Source organism: Meleagris gallopavo, chromosome 1 (assembly GCF_905368555.1).
Source record: "Meleagris gallopavo chromosome 1, MGAL_WU_HG_1.1, whole genome shotgun sequence".
Lineage (NCBI taxonomy): Eukaryota > Metazoa > Chordata > Aves > Galliformes > Phasianidae > Meleagris > Meleagris gallopavo.
In genome coordinates this window covers 156,449,559-156,470,685 of record NC_139404.1, presented here as the reverse complement: position 1 = coordinate 156,470,685, position 21,127 = coordinate 156,449,559, and the positions used below count along the sequence as shown (strand labels likewise).

At 37.0% G+C, this 21,127-nt stretch overlaps 1 long non-coding RNA gene across 1 annotated transcript; it reads right to left on the bottom strand.

Annotated features, from left to right (window-relative positions):
* Nucleotides 1-8,097: 8,097 nt before the first annotated feature.
* LOC146545740 (uncharacterized) lies at nucleotides 8,098-19,407 on the bottom strand. The gene is made up of 2 exons (XR_014880969.1): nucleotides 18,254-19,407; nucleotides 8,098-17,365 (listed from the first exon to the last, which is right to left on the bottom strand). It is a non-coding gene; the product is annotated as an uncharacterized LOC146545740 (long non-coding RNA).
* Nucleotides 19,408-21,127: the final 1,720 nt, after the last annotated feature.

The following is a 21,127-nucleotide window of genomic DNA, read 5'->3' as shown; positions in this document are numbered from 1 at the left end:
CAGCAGAGTTCCTGTTTTGGTCCGGGTATCAGTCAGCATTGCTACGTCTTTCTCTCACACACTCTCCTCTCCCTTCTGTTTCAAGCTCACCTACACATGGAAAGGTACAGCTACAAATCTGAGAGTGCTGGAGAAAGGCAGAACTACTTGCATGGCTCAGCCTGTGGGTAAGATATCAGGATGCCCATCTTTCCCACTCCTAGCACTGATGAGGAAGAAGAGCAGAGAGGAGTGAAAGAAGAAACATGCACTAGAAATAAGGAAAAGCACCTGCAGCAGCCTGTAACTGTCAAAATCAAATTGCTCTTAGCACACGCTTAATTGTACTGGTTTTCAATGGATAAGAAGGTGACAAGAGCAGAGACAGATAGTGGGCAAAAGACAAGAGTAATGAAGAACAGGGAAATATTTGCATAAAGGCATGAGGATTTCAGAAGACTTTTTTCTCCCTAAAATAAATGCTTTATTCGGAATGAATTTGCACAGAGCTATTTAGACAAATATTATTTCTGATCAACTTCTGAGAAAAGATAGAATACTTCTGAAAGACCACAAAGAGAAAAAAGTCTTCAAATATATTATTTTTAATTATTTTATACTTCAGGATATAATACAAGGTTGAAAATTTGATTAATTATGGATGTAGGCAAAAATTTCATTATCCACAACTGGAAGACTTTGGGGTGCTTAACGATATTTTTTTTTCCAAAACTGCAGTTATCTAAAAAATGTATGTAAGTTTATGAAATGTTGCATATTATGCACTACTTAATGAGGAACTGAGCTCCAAAACATACTCTGTAGGATGATTATAGGTGTGAGCTTTGTCTTAAAGTAAATTTGATAGCACACTCTGAATGTTTGTACATATACAAATTCATGCATTCTGTTATTTAGAAAAAGAAAGAAAGATATATTTCTGTTTAATTAAACAAAATTAAATTAATTGAAAACAAATTCACTATAAAATATTCTGACCTAAAAGAATTTCAACTTTTATATATATATATATTGATTTTATTTGCAAATTATTTATAGAACTGCCAAAAATAAGTTGTGGTTTTAATGAATGATCCAAGCATTGAGCTGAGAAGTACAGTATTTATGTGAGCTTGAAGAATACAAGCTCCTCTCTTTAATCTCTAACATTTGGATTCACAAATATATATGCGTGTGTGTGTGTATAATTTTTACACAGTAAATTGCATTTTTATGAAATTCGCATAAAAATTTTCGTATCATTTATCTTGCTATCACTGTAGGGCACTGCTCCACAGAATGTAGCATGCCGGCAAAAACTTAGTGACAAATGCAAATCTCAAGGAATTTTTATTATTTATTTCCAAGTCCCACAGGAATTTTACCTCTGAAATGCTGTCAGTAGTATGAATTAACCTCTTTGGCCTCTACCAAACTTATTCCAAAGAGAAAAACTCATCCCTCATTCTAAAATAGATCATTCTTTAAGCCTGTGCTGTCCTACTACTCTAGGACTCTGTAGTATATTTTTTTCTGCAAGGAAAGGAGTGAGACAGTTATTGGGAGCAAAAAGCTCAAAAATATTCAGATTCTTCTTTAACTCTGATAGCTTCAACTGACAGAGAAGTCTACTGAAATTTCTATGAGATCCAGTTGTTTATGGCTGACCAATAAATCTTCTGGTAGTGATAAATGAACCGCTTTTCTCTGCCTTTTTGTCATAGGGTAGATTCCAGAAAGTTTGATCGGAGATAGCAGGTGACATTGTTTTCTATCTGACAATAAGCAGCTGGAGCTTAAAATGCATAACAGATTTGCTGAAAAAAGTGTGAACATAATTGTTTAACATTTCAATGCAATTCTATTGCAAAGATAGAAATGGAGATTATCTGCTGTGGGCTGTGTGCTTAGCTTTAATTTATAACACTTGTTTTAATCAACAATCAATTACTGAATGCTGTGGAGGTTGGTTTATGTTAAATTAAACACAAAGAAGAGACATAATTCATATGGATATCCATCTGTGTTAATTATCTTTCGGAGAGAAAGAAATTGGCTCAGTAGTGAAGGATCAGGATAAAACATGAATTAGGTACAATTCATTTGATGTGTAGGTCAGGAAGACATTAAAAAACAAACAAACAAACAATAATAATAGCCAATGCTATCTCCATTAAAATTGCAAAGATTAGAATCTTGTCAAGTTTTTGGTAAAAGTTCTCTGTTTGTCCGAAAGCCCTATGTATTATTTATTTCAGAAGATAAAGATTAAGACAGTCCTATTTTGCTCAATAAACCCTTTCATAGAACCAAAGAACAGCTTGTTTGGAGGGGACCATAAAGATCAGACAATTCCAACTTCCCTGCTATGGTCAGGGTTGCCAGCCACTAGATCATGTGGCACTGGACCCCATCCAGCCTTAAACATCTCCAGTGATAAGGCATCCACAACTTCTCTGGACCTCTTCCAGTGCCTCATCCCCCGATTAATGAAATATTTCCTCCTAACATCTAATCTAAATCTCCCTTCTTTTAGTTTAAAACTGTTCGGCCTTGTTCTATCACTATCTACCTATGCAAAATGTTGGTTTCCCTCTTGATTATAAGTTCACCTTAAGTACTGGAAGGCTACTATGAGATGTGCCTTCTCTTCTCTGGACTGAACAAGACTAGCTCTCAGCCTGTCTTCGTAGGAGAGATTCTTCAGTCTTCTGATCATCTCCATTGCCCTCTGCTGGACCTGTTCCAACAGCCTCACATCTTTCTTGTGTTGATGGCCCCAGACATGGATGCAGTTCTCCAGATGGGCACTCACAAGGGCAGTGTAAAGGAAGACAGTCACTTCCCTCACCGTGCTGGCCATCTCTCTTTTGATGAAGCCTACATGATACTGTTGGCCTTCCAGGCTGCAAATGCACACTGCTGGCTCATGTTAATTTTTTCACCAACCAGAAGTCCCAGATCCTTCTCTGTAGGGCTACTCTCAGTGAGTTTTCTCAGTCTGTATATGCATCTGGGATTGCCCTTACCCAAGTGCAACACCTTGCACTTGGCCTTGTTAAACCTCATTAGGTTCACATGGGTTCACTTCTGAAGATTGTTCAGGTCCGCTGGGTGGCTCTTCTTTCTGCCATAGCAACTGCACCACTTGGCTTGGTGCTTTGCTTGTCCACAAACTTGCTTGCACTTGATCCCATCAGCTATGTAATTGATAAAGATATTAAAGAGTATCAGTCCCAAGACAGACTCCTGGGGGAATACAGGCCAGGCTGGGGGAAAACTGGGTAAAGAGCTGCTGACCACTAACCTCTGGCTGTGATCATACAGAGAGTTCTTTATCCAACAGTGTTCACTCCTTGAATCAGTATATCTCCAATTTAAAGATAAGGATGTGGTGTGGGGTCACATCAAAATTCTTCCAGAAGTCCAGGTAGACTACATCTGTTGCCTTTCCTTGGTCTCCTGATGCTGCAAGTCCATCATAAAAGACTGCCATATTAGTCAGGTAAGATCTGCCGATCCGATTGGTGAATCTGTGCTTACTGTCTTAGATTACCTGCTCATCCCTCATGTACCTTAACATAGCTTCCAGGAGGATCTGTTCCATGATCTTTGGAGACACAGACATGAAACTCACCTGTCTGTTGTTCTCTGGGTCTTTCTCTCTTCCTTAAAAATGCGAGTGATATTTCCCTTTTTCTTGTCACCAGAGACTTCAGAAGATGTCTATGACTTTTCAAATATGATGGAGAGTACCCTGGTAACTACATCAGCCAGTTTATTCAGGACCCTGAGATGCATGTCATTGGGCCCCATAAACTTTTAAACACATTCAGTCTCATGAGGCAGTCTTGCACTTGCTCTGCTCTTACAGTGGGGGGGATTTTGCTCTTCCAGCCCTTACCTAAAGGTTCAGGGATATGAGGTTTGGGAATGTTAGAGACATGAGAAGACTGGCTGCCAGTGAAGACTGAGGTAAATAACTTGTTGAGTCCTCAACCTCCTCCATGTCTGAGATAGCCAGTTTTCTCATTTCTCATACTCTCTTTGGTCTATCTATTCTGACATATGTCCCTGTAGAATCCCTTGTTGTTTTTCACATCCTTTTCCAATTTCAGTTCCATGTGCATCTTGGCTTTGCTGATCTCATATCTGCATGTCTGTGAAGCATCCCTCTATTCTTCCCAGGTCACACATCCATTCCACTGTCTGTACATGTCCCTTCCACAGGCTTCCATTGCCTATATATCTCCTTCTTATCCCTCAGCTTGATCAGTAGGTCCTTGATCAGCCATGTCAGTTACCTCTCTTCTCTGCTTGTTTTTCTGCACATAGGGAGAGAGACCTCTTTTGCTCTCAGAAAGGCCTCCTTAAAGAGCTGCCAGTTCTGCTTTGCTCTTTTGTCTCTTAGGACAGCTTTCCACGGTACCTCATCCAGTAATTTCTTACATAGCCTGAAGTTTGCTTTCCTGAAATTCAGGATCTTGACTCTGCTTTTTACCAGGCCCATCTTCCTCAAGATCACTAAATCTACCAGGCTACAGAGACATTACAGCCCAGAGTGCCATTTTATTGTTCCGTATGTTATTGTGGCTTGTCTCCTCAAGGTGGGAAACTGCCCCGCCTTAGTTTCTTCTCCTTACAGGGACTTCAGACAGGGCTGTCAGCACATGTTGGTTCAGAATGCCTCTTATTCTTCCTCTCTCATTCCAAGGTGTTTCTCAGACTGAGAGTTTTGTCTCACAGACTGATGCTCTGTCTCAGCCTCTCTCTTTGGCCAGCTACAGTTAGGAGAGACCAGAAGGAAATAATTAAATTAAAGAATCATAAATGTAAAATTCTGCACAATAGAAAATAATAGAGGGAACATTACAGTTGTTTGAATTCATTTAATTTCTCTTTCTAGGAATTGAATAGTTCTCACAGCATGACTTGAAGTCAGAGGTGTTTCAACTGGTAAGGAAATGCAGCTGTTGAAAAGTCCTATTCTCTTTATATGCAGGAATATTCTACTAAAGTGCCCCATAGCCTTTTCCTTCCTCAGTTTTTGAACTCCCTCTCAGTGACAGTAACATGCAAAAGATAGTGGAATTGGCCATGGTGCACATCAGCTCTCATCCAAATGTGCAGTAGTGAAGTGGCTAGAGCACACATTTGAAAACACTCATAAACTCTGCCATTTAGAAGTCCTGTGAGGAATCTGTCTATCCTATTATGTTGGAAGAGATGCCCAGGTGTTTGCAGTGCCTGGGCTGCAGATGCAGCCTCAGTGAGGAGGCCAGACACAGCTGATTTCATTAGGCTTCAGTGGTCTCACTACTGAGTATGGCTGAGCTCATCACTAGAGCTTGTGTTGCTTCTGTGAAAAAAAAAAAAAAAGTAAGGAAAGAAAGCACTGGTGTGTACCGCAGATGAAGAAGCATTCCTTAGCTCCTTGGAAAGAAATGGTTCTTGCCTACACTTGAAAATTTTGAGATACACACGTATAAGCTTCTTGGAAAGTACGGTTAGGACATCAACTCTGTGCAATTGTTTATACTGGTTTGTATTCCAATAAGGCAAGTGTCTGTCTCAAAATGATTAAATAGTGAAATTAAATATGTATGTTCTTAACTTCACAGTTTTTATTTTGCTGTGTTTATTCTCATTTTCTTATCTTCATGTTTTGGTATAAGAAAAATTGAATGTGCAGGACCATTTTCCTTTTTCATAGTTTGTTACATAAAGAAAGATGAATCATATCTGTCTGAATTGAGTACTTCTTTGAGATAAAGGTCATGATTTGCTCTATAGAAAAAGAACTGTCTTTTTCCTTGAAATTCAGTTTCTTAAACTTGATGACCATGAAAGACTGATTTATATTGCTACAGTAGAGTAGCTTAATGTTGTACTCAGATTTGAACAACAACAGGAAGAAAAAAAAAAAAAAGAAAAAAAAAAAAGAAAGAAACACGCTTTCAGTATGCAGCAGAACAAATTAGGAAAAAACCCTTGAAGTTGAGATAGAAATAGTTCTGAAAAAGCTCATGATTTTAGCAAAAGAAATTCATCTGTATCTCAGTGGAATACAGTGCAGTATAGCTACTTTAAGTGACATCAGGCAAAGTTGTTTGTCAGGCTGAATGAAGAAGAAACATTTTGTTAAGACTAGTTTCTAGTTTACTAATCTTCATGCTGCAGCTATTCACATGTGATTTTGGTGGCACCAGTAATTTACTTTTCTTTTTACAAAACAGAAACTGGGGATGATTTCTGTTTCTGTCTTTAGAAGAGGTGCCTCAGAACCCAGCCATGAGAGTATGTAAGTGCAATAACCACTGTGAATTCAGTCTTCTGAAAAAATAAGAGCTTTTTACTGAAATACTAAAATTCTGTAAAAAGATCTACCTCATGTTGGATTTGCCAGGAAGAGAAATAATGAAAAAAATGAAATAAGTAAAAACAAAACAAAAAACAAATGAAGTCTAAGTTAAACTTGACCTCAGTCTAGAACGATGTAGGTCATTTGCTGGGAGGGGATTATGAGTTCTGTGCAGGATGATGAGAAGTTCTTGTACCACGTACTATATGTGACCTAAAAATATTCAGCCACAGAAGTATATGTGGTGGCTTAACAGTGGTAGACTGTAGCTATTTTCAAATTCCCTATCCCCAAGTTAATAATTTATTAGATAAGTGAGAACTAAAACACCTTTTCCACACCTGCTTTCTACCTGTTGCCTCCAGGTGGCACAGGGGAATGGAGAAGGGGAAAGTTCAGTTCAAAATGCTTCATTTCTGCTTTTCTTTCATCGTCAATCTCTTCTGTTTCTCCTTCAGTCCATGTTGATCCAAAGTGGAGCCAGACAATCAGATTCATTGCAGGCTTTCCATGGGCTGCAGCCTTCTTCAGGCCACATCCACCTGCACCATGCACTCCTCCACAGGTTTACTTCTCATTGATGCAGTTTGGTATTAAATGGCAATAAATTACATCAGTCTTCCCCAAGCTCAGTTTCTTTTGCCTATGACAGTAATTGATTAGTGCTCTCCCCATCCTTATCTCAATCCATGAGCTTTTATCTTCATTGTATTTTCTCCCCTTTATGTCCTGATGAGAAGGGAGAGAGCAACTGTGTAATACTCAGCTGCTGATAAGTATTTAAACCACTACAAAATAAAAATTTAAGATATTCTAGTTTGTTGACTAAGTTTTGAAATGACAAAAATTACCGTGGATGAATAAGATGTTAGAAATATCCAGGGTTTTGTTTGTTTGTTTGTTTTTGTTTGTTTGTTTGTCAAGATATTACTAGTTGGAATTATATTTATATATATATATTTTCTGTTTTGTTTGGGACCATTCAAATAAAGCTTGGGTAAAACTGACTCAGCCACTGAGCTAATAATATATCTGAAAGATTATGTTTAAAGAAATGGGAAGAAGTTAGAGAAAATTTAAATAATTTTTTTAAAAGATGACTAAAGTAAGCAAAGTGAAAAACAACTACAGGGAGACTGAAAATAGGAAGAAAGTATTGTGTTCTCATGAAAGAAAGAAAGGAAGGAATATTACATATAAACCCTAAGTATAAAAATTTATTATGCTTATATATGTATTTGTTTAAAAGAAAAAATATAATGTAATAATAATTTGTTTTATATAACAAACAAATGGTATACAATATTAACTTACCTAAATAAGTAACATAGAGATGCCCTGGACTATTAAGAATTGTGTTTGTGTTCTTTTTTTTTTTGTGTGTGTGTGTGTGTGTGTATTAACCCTTAATAAATAATTCATATACAGAATTCCTTCCTTTTTTAGAAAAATTTCTTTAAGAAACGTCTGTGAGACCTGATCAAAGGACAAAGATGTTATAACTTATCTCACAGTATCCAGTATCTTATCCTTAGGAACACAGACATTTTGTGGAGAACTATAAGATAGAAGCAAGATTAATGAGAACTGACATTTATGGTTTATTGATTCTATTAAGTTCAACAATGCAGTTCCCCCTCTTTTCTTTGCTATGCCCTCCCATCAGCATGTAGCAAAGGTAATCAAAGCTCGTTGATCTGGAAATCAAATTGGGAAATGTGGGATGTTAGGGTGATTTATGTAATTTATTTTCCAGTTTTTGTTTGTTTGCTTTTTTTTTTTTTTTTTTTTTTTTTTTTTTTTTTTTTTTTTTTTTTTTTTTTCCCCCTAGGAAAGAAATATTAACAAAGTCTTTTGGCTGTTCCATTTCTACTCATGCCTTGAACTAGGATGCAGAGAGTCATGGAAATTCATTATCTGAGCATGTTGAACCTCAAAAGATGTTGCAGTTCACTGAAACTTTGGGATGAAAGTTTAGGTTATTTCCTTTTTTGTTTTTGCAACTGGTTCACCTATCCATAGGTCTGATACAGTGTATCTGGAAAAGACTGGGGAAGATTTAACAGCCTCATTCCCACTTCATGAAAATCAAACAAAAAGAAAAGAAAAGAAATCTAGAACAAATAAGTATTTCAAGATATGCTTCAAACAACAGGATACTTCACAGAATAATTAAAAATATAAAAATGGATTTAAGCTAAGCTGGAGACCCATTTAACCTTGGCTGTATGTTTATGGAAGTTCAGAATAGCACTTCTGCCAACATGTAACAGTTTTTGGCAAGCTCTTACTGAAGACCTTTCTAAGCAATTTCTAAGCAATTCATGTCATAGTATTTAATACACCTTGCCGGATATTTCTCCTATTAATTTGTCTAATGTAGTTTTTGATCCCAGTTGGACTTAGAATCATAGAATGGCTTTGGTTGGAAGGGACCTCAAATATCATGAAGCTCCAACCCCTTTCCCCTTACCCCCCTCCTCCGCTACAGGCAGGGCCACCAACCTCCAAATCTAATACTAGACCAGGCTGCCCAGGCCCCATCCAACCTGGCCTCGAACACCTCCAGGGATGGGACATCCACAGCCCCTCTGGGCAGCATGTTCCATCACCACACCACTCTCTCTGTGAAGAACTTCCCCCTGACATCCAACCTAAATCTTCCCTCCGTCACCTTAAAACCATTTCCTTTTGTCCTGGTATTGTCTACCCTTTCAAAGAGTTGACTCCCCTCCTTTTGGCATCCAAAATAGTATGCAGCGATGAGTGCCATAATTTAATGAAATTCTCTGAAAACTACTTCCCTCATTTTGTTTTAAACCTTAATCTTATTTTACTGCCCCTACTTTTTGTGTTATCAGAAATATTGCATGATGATATAATGTTTATCTGTTCTACGGCATGCATTATTTTATATACTTTGATCAGATCCCACCACCTATTCTTTTTTGAATCTGAGTCTGGTTCTATTTAATTGCTTTTTCATTATTTTACATCTCTTAGCATTTTTCTTAGTATCAATTATGGTCTTCTTGATTGCAGATGAACTGAACTGTTAGACCATATTGGGGATATAAGAATACCACAGATATATTCATATTATAGCCTTTTTTTTTTTTCCTGTTTTTCTCTATTCTTAATAATATCTAATGTCCAGTTTGCTTTTTCTGACATCAAGTGAACACTAAGTTGGCTTTTCCAAAGTGTTATGCTGATGTCTCTGTCGACTGATTAAAAGCAAAATTTAAGCCCATCAAAAGATAAAATTGTATTTTCCCGTGTGCCTTCATTTGCAATTTTCCGCACTGATTTTTTCCAACGTTTTTTGAACTTAGTGAGATTCTTTTTTCAGTTCTTTCAGTCAGATTATATTTTGTTCTTAAAATGTAGTACCATCTTTGTCATGACACTACTCATCCATCAATTCTATGTTATTTGTTGATAATCTGAGCTGCAGAAATCCTGAAACACCACTTCTGATACCCAAGCTGACAGTACCCTTAAAACCAATCATTTATCCCCATTCCTCTTTTAACATTAAATAACTATTGTTGCACAATACAGCATTTTTATTTCCACTGACGAAATAAAATAAAAAAAAAGACCTAATAAGTTTGTAAAAATAAACTAAATATTTTTACATTGCATTTTATTTACCACATCTGCTAATTCAAAAATTTTGATACATTTTACTGGTGAAAATTCAAATCTATGTATATGTTAATACAGAAATATTTTTCCTGTTTTTTGTTGTTGTTGTTGTTTTTGTTTTAATCATCAAGGAACAGCAATTGCTGCTTGTGCTACCTTATATCTTTAGGAAAGTCTTATATCTTTGGAAAACTCTTTAGAAATAGTTCTAAAAGGAAACAAAAAACACTCACTGTGTCTGGTAAAACAAAGACAATGTTCATTGTCCCCTGTGGCCAAAAGGGCCAATGGCATTCTGGGGTGCATTAAAAAGAGCATGGCCAACATGGCGAGGGAGGTGATCCTCCCCCTCTACTCTGCCCTGGTAAGGCCTCATCTGGAGTACTGTGTCCAGTTCTGGGCTCCCCAGTACAAAAAAGACAGGGATCTCTTGGAAAGAGTCCAGCGGAGGGCCACAAAGATGGTGAAAGGCCTGGAGCATCTCCCCTGTGAAGAAAGGCTGAATGAACTGGGTCTGTTTAGCCTTGAGAAAAGAAGACTGAGAGGGGACTTGATCCAGGTTTATAAATATCTGAGGTGTGGGGGGCAGAGTGGTGAGGCCAGATTGTTTTCAGCAGTACGTGGAGACAGGACAAGGGGAAACGGCCAAAAACTGCAGCATAGGAAGTTCTGCACAAATGTGTGCAAGAACTTCTTTATGGTGAGGGTGACGGAGCACTGGAACAGGCTGCCCAGGGAGGTTGTGGAGTCTCCTTCTCTGGAGATATTCAAGACCTGCCTGGACACCTATTTGTGTGACCTGGTGTAGGAAACTTGCTTTGGCAGGGGGGTTGGACTCGATGATCTCTGGAGGTTCCTTCCAACCCCTACAATTCTGTGATTCTGTGATTCATTACAAATTATTATATGATATATATCTTGATTATTATGTGATACATATCTTGATTTCAGTAAAACATTTGACACTGTCTCCCACAGTATCTTCACAGCTAAACTGAGGAAGTGTGGTCTGGACAATTGGGTGGTGAGGTGGATTGTGAACTGGCTAAAGGAAAGAAGCCAGAGAGTTGTGGTCAGTGAGACGGAGTCTAGTTTGAGGCTTGTATCTACTGGAGTCCCTCAAGGATCGGAACTGGGACCAGTGCTATTGAACATATTAGTCAACAACTTGGATGATGGAATAGAGTGCACTGTGAGCAAATTTGCTGATAACACAAAACTGGGAGGTGTAGCTGACACACTAGAAGGCTGTGCTGCTAACTAGCAAGACCTAGACAGGCTGGAGAGTTGGGTGGGGAGAAATTTAATTGAATACAACAAGGGCAAGTGTCGAGTCTTGCATCTGGGCAAGAACAACTCCAGTTACCGGTATAGATTGAGAACTGACCTGCTGGAGAGCAGCTTAGGGGAAAACGACCTGGGGGTCCTGGTGGACAGCAGGATGACCATGAGCCAGCACTGTTCCCTTGTGGCCAAGAACGCCAGTTGCATCCTGGGGTGTATTAGAAGGGGTGTGTTTATTAGGTTGAGACTGGTTCTCCTCCCCCTCTAGTCTGCCTTGGTGAGACCGCATCTGGAGTATTGTGTCCAGTTCTGGGACTCTCAGTTCAAGAAGGACAAGGAATGTCTTGAGAGAGTCCAGTGCAGAGCCACAAAAATGATTAAGGGATTGGAGCATCTCCCTTACGAGGAAAAACTGAGGGAGTTGGGTCTCTTTGGCTTGGAGGAGAGTGAGGGGTGACCTCATTAATGTTTATAAATCTGTAAAGGATGAGTGCCAGGAGGATGGAGCCACGGTCTTCTCAGTGACATCCAGTGATAGGACAAGGGACAGTGCGTGCAAGCAGAAACATAGAAGGTTTCACATAAATATGAGAAAAAACTACTTCACAGTGAAGGTGATAGAGCACTGGAATAGTATGCCCTGAGAGGCTGGGGAGTCTCCTTCTCTGCAGACATTCAAAACTGACCTGGATGCATTCCTGCATGACCTGATCTAGGTGTTCCCACTCCGACAGAGGAATTGGACTAGATGATCTTTCAGGGTCTCTTCCAGTCCCTGATATTCTGTGATTCTGTGATTCAGTGACAGCAGCCACTCCAGTAAACTTTAAACTCCCTGCTACATGATGGACTTAGAAAACTTTTCATTTAATGATGATCCAAACATGGTCTTTCTAAAGTAGTCTTTATTGAGTTTAATTATTTTGTCTAGCAATCAAATGGGTCTTTCCTATACCATCTTTCTAGAATTAGCAATTTCTGGAATCATTACAATTACCCAAAGAGAAACAAAGGACTTGGAGAAAATTTTCTAGATCTGGGGACCATAAAATATTAAGATTTATTTTCTCAGAAATGTCATGTGAAGCTTTGACTTTTCATGAGTGAATGCGTGTTACTTGTTGGATGGAACTAGTTCTTCCCACCAAAAAATGCAATTTATTTAAATCAACATCAGTTTATGCTGTTTCAGTTTTCCATCTAAAATTCAGAAATATTAATTTTGAATTTATGTTTAATATCTTCAAATGCTTTGGCTTTTTTTTATTCTTATAGGTCATTGACTCTGAACTTTTGTTATTTTTTGGCGGTTAAAAATTGCAGTCTACACAAATTTTGCTTTTGCATTAGTATAAACTAAATTTGCTCAGGCTCAATTAATATCCTTAATGGTGCAATTTGTAACAGAAAAGCTCACAACTCTTTGGCTACAGCCTTTGATATAGTATGCTAATTATTGAATAATATCAAATGATTTCAGCATAAAACCCTCAAAGAAATAAAGTTGAGATTTTAGCAGTTATATCTCCCTAGTTGTACTTGACATCTAAAATTATTGCATTTTCTCTGATAGGTAAATAAATAGTTTTTCTTAATCAAGCTAAATTACAGGAAATGGAAATGTTATTGAAAAGAAAAGTGAAGCAGAATATTGTCTTTTAGCAAGAACACTATCATGTAGATGTCTAAATCTATCTAGTTACTGTGACAAATAGTTTGGGGTACATGCATACTTTAATTACATAAATCTGCTGAAATTGAAGTATTGCTCATGGAAAGAGCTATTACTGTTGAAATGACCCATTTAATAGTAACCTGTGATATCAAAGTATGGATTTAAATTGGTAATTAATGAAAGTCACTTTCCAAAAATGCTAACACAAGAGCTCAATAAAAATGCTAACTATGTCTCAAATACCACAGACAGTTTATTGACATTTTAATACGTGTTACTTATGCTAAATACTTTTATACAGTCAGAACTAAGGATGAGAGGATAACAATAGGCATATTCCCCAGCTAGCACTTAGGAGATCAGTGGTACATTTAGTAGACTACTTCACTTTGTAGGTTTTAATCCTTCTTAATAATGGAGGAACATGGCATGATTTTTTTTGAAGTTGCAATTTCAAAATGAACTATTTTATCTCAGACTGTGGAGAAAAAGAATCCTGGTTTAAAAAAAAAAAAAAAAAGAAAGAAAAAAAAAGAAAAAGAAAAAGAAAAAAATAAGTAGTTTTCTTCAGACTATGTTTTAAAATCCAGATTTGTTAAGTGAGCTTTCTTCATTATTATTCAGTAGCAAAACTGTTAATGATGGTATAAAGATGCAAGCTGATATATTATCTGTCTGGTTATTTTAATTTCTATATCTAGCAACTAATATTTCAAAGGCTCAAAAGCACCTCATAAAATCCTGATTGTACGTGCCAGGCAATGCAGAATTTTGTCCACTATTCTGTAGAAGAGAAAGGATATTTCTTGAGAAAAATACAAACTTTTCAAATCAGTTTCAAATTAGAGCCTCTTTTTCTTAGAGAAAATTAGCCCAATTCAGCAAAGTATTACAATGCATGTTTAAATCCATAGGATTAGTAGGCTTTTCTGAATAGTACCTTAAACTTATAGCTGTATTTATCACTAGATAATCTGCTGTCATGGAATGCTCATCTGAATCCTGAAATAGGAACATAGTTGCTGATGTATCCAGTAGGCAGGAAAATAATATTATTTTTCCCTTCTTGTAACTCAGTATATCTTTTCCCAATTTAAACATCAGTTTCAGGCTGGTGATTTTATATATATATGTATGTATGTATGTATGTATGTATTTATATTGTTAAAAATAATTCAATTTTAATATTTTTGTTTGTTTGTTTTTAGGGAATGGCATTCACTAAAGCTCTCTACATCTATAGCATACATATATTTTAAAATAATTATGCTGCTAATATCCCATCTGAAGATAATAAAATTTCAGATGGATTTTCAAATTTAAGTGATTGCACTTATCACTTATTCATGCAGAATACAGTTATGTGTATGCTGAATTGCTGCTGACAACAAAGATCTTGAAATTCAAGACTTGCACAGGAATAAGAAAATAATTTTAAAAATAGGAAGAAACACTAAGTTTTAGTGGATAGTAAGGCAGCTGTGGCTTTGGGTGATAAGAGTTTTCACAATCATCGGACATTTATTAGATTATTCATTGTCTCTGTATATTGTTTGGAATACTGGAGTTTAATTTTTCTATGCCTTATACATTTGTAGAATCATACAATCAATATCCTGAGTTGGAAAGGATCCATAAGTAACACAGATTCCAACTCCTTGCTCCACACAGGACTACTCAAAATTCAAAACATATTTCTGAGAGCATTGTCCAAATGCCTCTTGAACTCCAGCAGACTGATTGCCTTGCTGCTCCCTCTCATGAGGAAGATATAGAGTGTAATGAGGTCACCCTTCAATCTCCTCTTCTCTAGGCTGAATAAAACAAGTGACTTCAAATGTTTTTCATATATATTGCCCTCTAGACCCTTCATTCTCTAATAGTTTTATGTATTTCTTATATTGTGGAATCCAAAACTACATATAACTTGAGGTGCAACTGCAGCAGTGCAGGGCAGAGTGGGACAATCCTTTCTCTCCATCAGCTAGCAGAGCTGGACAACCAGTTTATGGCTGTCCCTTTTGTCTGTCAGGGCACAGTCCTGACTCAGATTCATCTTGCTATCAGCTAGAAACCCAAGATCCTTTTCTACAGGGCTGCTCTCCCACGTGCAGAATCCAGCACTTGTTCTTGTTAAATCTCACACTGTTGGTGATTGCTCAGTCCTCTAACTTGTCAGTGTATCTCTCTGTCCTGGTTTCATTTGGGACAAGGTTGATTTTCTTCAGTGTCTAGTATGATTACATATTTTGACTTTAGGAGAAAAACAGTATTGATAAAATCAGTGTTATAGTTGTTGCTGAGTTGTTGCATTAGCTTGCTTCCCTTGATTACTCAAATAGGTAACACTGTCATAAAAGGAGATTAAGTTGGTTGAACAGGTCTTTCTCCCCATAAACTGTTGGCTGTGACAAATGACTGTGTTGTCTTTCAGGAGTTTTTCAATAACCATAATAATAATTTTCTCCATAATTTTAGCAGGCACTGAAGTGAGACAGGCCTGAAATTACCAGTCTTCTTTCTTGCCCTTATTGAAAACTGGGATAATATTTGCTACCTTCTCATTAACTAGGACTTCTCTGGATCCCCAAGACCATTTAAAAATAATTAAATGAGGTTTCACAATGACATCAACCAGTTGGGATGAATACTATTGAGTCCCCTAGACTCCAAGAGGCAGAAGACTTCTGTATAAATTGGGTCTGCTAAGCATATCAGGCCCTCTCTTCTACCTTTTCTAGAGAAAAAAATCTCCCTTGTATATCACTGACAAAATAGTCTCAACTCAAATAATTTTTATATAACAAATGGTACAGGATTTTGAAGTTATTTCTGCCACTCTGTCATGGTTTTGCAATTTTTGGTTTTCAGTATTCCACATCATAACATCATGTAGTGCACTGGCAGTTAAAGTGTTAATGCTCCAATTCTGGGTACCTGTCCCTGTACATCACAGAAATCATGGGAGCTGGCCCTTCCTGGTTGGGTGGTCTCTTACTGCCTGGCAGTGGATGTTGGAGGGTGCTTTCCTAGCTGTACCAAGCTTTTCAGGTTTGACTCAGTCTCCGGATCTCTCTCTCTCCCCTATTTTATTTGATTCATTAGTCTCAATTTCAATTAGATTGTATTATATTGTGTTATCTTGCATTCCAATACCATAGTTAGTAAAATAAATTTTCCTCCACAAATCGTTGCCGCTGTTTTTTTATCCTTCCTTGAGCCCAGCTCCCATCTCCCTATCCCTTTTCCCTTTTCCCTCACATTTGTGGGGCCGTGGGGGGGGAGTGCGGGGGGGCAGGGGCATATTGCCCCCCTGTCACAGGCATAGATTGATCTAGTGAACTCCGTGACATACTTTTACTCATTTCTTAACTGGCTTTCCTCTGCCTCATTGGTTGGTTTAGAGTGGCCTTCTTTTTAATTTTCAATATGTTTACAATGTGAATTGTTTGTTCTTTCACTGTTTCACTTACTTTCTGACATTCTTGAATGAAAAGTCGTCAGCAGTCTCTCGGCAAATATGTTCTATGTACGAAGGTTGCTCCAGAAGTAATGCTTCCTATCTTATCATGTTGGCCCATGATATCAGAGGCAGATGATGGTGGTATGGTAGTTGAAGCTGAACCTTCCCAGCAATATCTCATTAACATTTTATTGCCCTGTGATACATAGAAGAAAAGGGGCAATCTGACCAAATGCAGTCTGACATGAAAGTGCATGTAAAGCAAAGGTATGTAATTGAATTCCTCCATGCAGAAAAAAATTGCACTTACTGACATTAATTGAGGCTTGCTGAATGTTCTGAATGTTTATGGAGACCAAACAGTGGATGTGAGCACAGTGAGGTAGTGGGTGATGAGTTTCAGCAGTGGCAACAGTAATGTGTAAGACAAGCCACGTTTTGGACAGCTATGCACAAGTGCCCTACTATGAAATGAAGAACATCTGATCAACTCATCCAAGTGAATCAGTTAATGGTGTTGACTTCATTGAAAAGTAGTGTTTTGTGGGTGAGAATTTGCTTGATCAAATAGTGTAATTGCAGTCTCTCTATCTGTTTCAATTTTCATGGAAATAAATAGGAAGCATTAGTTACAGAGCAAACTACTTACTCTTTTATTTACTGAGCTTCCTGTCAATAATTCTCATGAATAATAAATGACTATAACAACTTAAATGTTACTATGAAATTTAACCAAATACACTGGTCATATTTTAGGTCTTATTTAAAAATAACCCCTTTTGTTTTGTTTAAAATTAGTATTAGTATTGTAGAGTTCAAAAGAAGCTAACACTTTTGATCTGTTTTGGTTGCTTTTAACCAAAACAAAAGCCAAATTTTCTTTCTTCAGCTCTCTCCTGGGTTATTTCAAAGGACAAATGGCTCCTAACGTAGGGCTTCCTTTCTTGGGAAACTAGGATAAAGCAGAGAACAAAACTGAGTCACTATTAATCATGTTAGAACAGAGCTAGCAAACACAATATTTGTTCAGTGCTACAGGGATTGGAAAGCTTGTTTCAGTTAACTATAAAACTTCACTAAGAAAGCAAGTATAAATAATTGTCTTCCATTATTGGATTGCATAATTTGGAATTTTTCTAACTTAATTCCTAGGTAATTTCATTTAAACCACGTGAGTCTATATTTTCTAATTTATTTGAAATTGGATTGCTCAAAAACCTCTCCTTTCAGACATTCAATTTCCATTTGCTTACCTTCATTAAAAAAAAAAAAAAAAAGCTACAGAAGATGGCAGCATTCATTCTAGGAATGCATATAGAACATCATGTCCCATATCAGTCCTTTATGTCACCATAAATTTTCCTCTGATTGCTATTCTGTCCTCATGGTTCATCTAAATATCTTGCACATCTTCTTCACTATCTCATCCATAAAAGATTATTGGCTTTAGTGATTCTAAATCTCCAGCCTTAGAATGGTTGCTACACTTAATTCAATAAATATTTTGTATCTTCAAGTTGCTTTCTCAACTTTTTCTGGTAAAATCACGACAGTTAGATATTTGCTTATCTACTCTCAAAATATCTGTTCTATACACACACTCAAAATATCTGTTCTATACGGCCTTAAAACTAGTTTTCTGAGTTGCTATATTGATATCTGGTGAGTTGACCTTGATCAGCTGCCATCCAGCCACCCTCTTAGTCTCCACCCTGAACAGGACAGATGGAGATAATAAGATTAAGCTCATGAGTAGACAGAAAGACAGGGTTAAAAACTTATTAAGGTAGATTTGAATACTGAAAAACAAGAGAGAATTTACATGTTTTTCCTATTGTACCTCCAACTTCCTGCTTTCTCCCTGGATCGGCTTGAGTGTTTTGCTCCTCTACCTACGTTGGGGATCCTGTTCCTGTGTGGTCTCTCCATAAGCTGCTAAACATTTAGAAAATATCCATCTTCTCCATGGTGAATTTCTTCATAGATTGCAATGAGGAGACTGTATTATGATCCTTATGGGTTGTAGGGAAATTTTTGCTCCAATGAGGTGTTTCCATATGTTGCAGGGGAATCTACTTCAGCACTTGGAGAACCTCTTTCTCTTCTTTGGTTTTGATGCACAAAGTGCTTTTTTTCACTCTTTTTTCCTTACTCTTCTTTCTGTTATGTGACATTTTTAACTTTTCTTAAATACATTTCCCCAGAGTGCCACCTTCTTGGGATAACATTATATGTATATATAAATATATATAATATATATATATATAAATGATGAGAGATCTTAATACAGATACAGATAAAAAGAGAATTTGTGTACAATTTTTGCACGTTCGTGTACTGGTTTTCAAGTTTTGTATCCTACATATGCCACCAAATAATGGTATTACTGCTCTAGTTATAATCACAAGCCACAGGGCTTGTTTTTAAGGCTCTTTTGTTCTGTTACACATATGGATACCACAAGAATAGAGGAAGACCCATATTCTATGGTTTTTCATTCTGTTAAGTGAAATTGTTTTATCTATATAGGAAGGTCAATTAAGGATTCTCCCATTATGCATACCAATGTGTCACGGAGTTAACGAGTTCAATTTACGCCTGTGACAGGGGGCAGTAGGCCCCTGCCCTCCCCTCCCCACCCCACAAAATGGGAAGGAAGGGAGGAAAACAAAAACAGTGGCAACAATCTATGGAGGAAAACTTATTTTACTAACTATGATATCGAAATTCAAGATAACACAATATAATACAATCTGATTGAAATTGAGACTAATAAATCAAATAAAATAGGAGAGAGAGAGTTCCCGAGACTGATTCAAACCTGAAAAGCTTGGAATGGCCAGGAAAGCACCCTCCAGCACCCACTGCCAGGCAGTAAGAGACCGCCCCACCCGGAAGGGCCAGATCCCATGCCTTCTGTAATGTATAGGGATAGGTGCCTGGAATTGGAGCATTAACACTTTAACTCCCGGTACACTACATGATGTTTTGATGCGGAATACTGAGAACCTAAAACAAAAAAACATAAAACCATGACACAATGATACATCTTAGCCCGCTATTTATTGTCCTGTAATGTTAGCTGGACAGTATATCTTTCACAGACCACATAAGTTTCTCAAAATCACGTAATAAGGTATCATAACTTCATTTTCTTAGATTCTAGTACTAACATACATTATTCTGAATTTATTTTGTTGTCTTGTATGAAATGCACAGTGGAATTTAAATTGTATAGAATAAAATTTCAGGTGTGCCTAGAGCTAAAATCCAAGCTTGTTTGAACATTTGGAAAAAACAAATAAATAATTAAAATTACTGAAATACCCACTTCCACACAGCCACTCATTTTCTGAATAATGTTCAATCTGTTTTTACTCTTTTATAAATAGGGTCCCAAGCTTAATGAGGATGACAAGGTGTCCGGTATCTACTGCTAGATTAGTCAGTTAAGGAGAATATGATGTATTTTGGAATCTGGACTAGGTATTTAGTCACTTATGCTATGTCTGCACTACTAAATGTAAATGGCTAGTGACCTTTTTTTAGTTTTGAGGTTAAGTAGCACACTATGATTTCTATGCAAGTCTAAGCTCCTTTGTCCCATGGAATCTGGCTTCCTGTTGGAAATGTGTCCATGCTAATATTATATGTTCACTCATGCCCAGGTGTCATTATGTGATAGTTAAGGCTGAAAATGTACTATTATTCTTCAGTGTGGTCATTTTTAATGTAGTCTAGTGTCTGACATTTTGCTAAGGTTAAAACTGATGTGTTGGTTTCATTTTGAGTAGCATGAGACTTGTAGTGTGATGTGGCAGATTGGTTAGAGGAATGTTTTGGGAGAATATGAAGAATGGAAGGAATTAAGCCTTTTCAAGTAGCATCTTAATCCATTCTGTCTTTCTGGATAGGGTCTAAACTGAACTATCCCCAGTTTTACACATGAATTTTCATTCCAGTCAATTTGATTACTACAAAGAAATGTCAAGAAGTTAACATGTTTCTACAGTGCATGAAGAATTAGGACTGCACTTCTAAATTATTTGATATTTGCACAGCTGAAACATCATCTATACATAAAAATAGGAAGGTTTTCTGTCTTGACTTTTTCCCCAAGAATTCTCTGAATGTGTTCCACTGGGCAGTACCAGGATCTCCAGTGTTCTTTAAAAACACTGTCAGATATTTTGCTCAGATTATATATGTATCATATACATATATATTCAAAACTTATGAATAAAACATGATGTCATGGAATCCATCTCCTCACTTTGGAAGTAAAATGTTTATTTGTGACAGTGACTGCAAACTGGAGATTATAAATACAAGTTAGGAATAAATGCATATTTCCTGTCTTACATTGTTCTCCACTGAGTACACGCTAAAGGTAAAATGGGTTAGCAAGAAACTTAAAAAGAGTGTTTAAAGACAAAAACTTATTGGGGGGAGAGGAGGGGAAAGTATGGTTTATATTTTATTTCTCTTCCTTAACCATGTAATCATTGCAGTCTTTGTTGATTAATCCCCGTAATGTTTTGTAGTTGTTAATACATTCAGTATTGTTGTGAACTTTTGAAACCTAACCTTCCTCATTCATTTCTGCAGGATCTAAAGTCTGCCACTTGCTTCTGTGTGAAACTGAAAATAATAGTTTGGAGAGTACTTTACTGGAAATCGAGTTAAATTTTTAGTCTTCAAAAGGTCTTCCTTG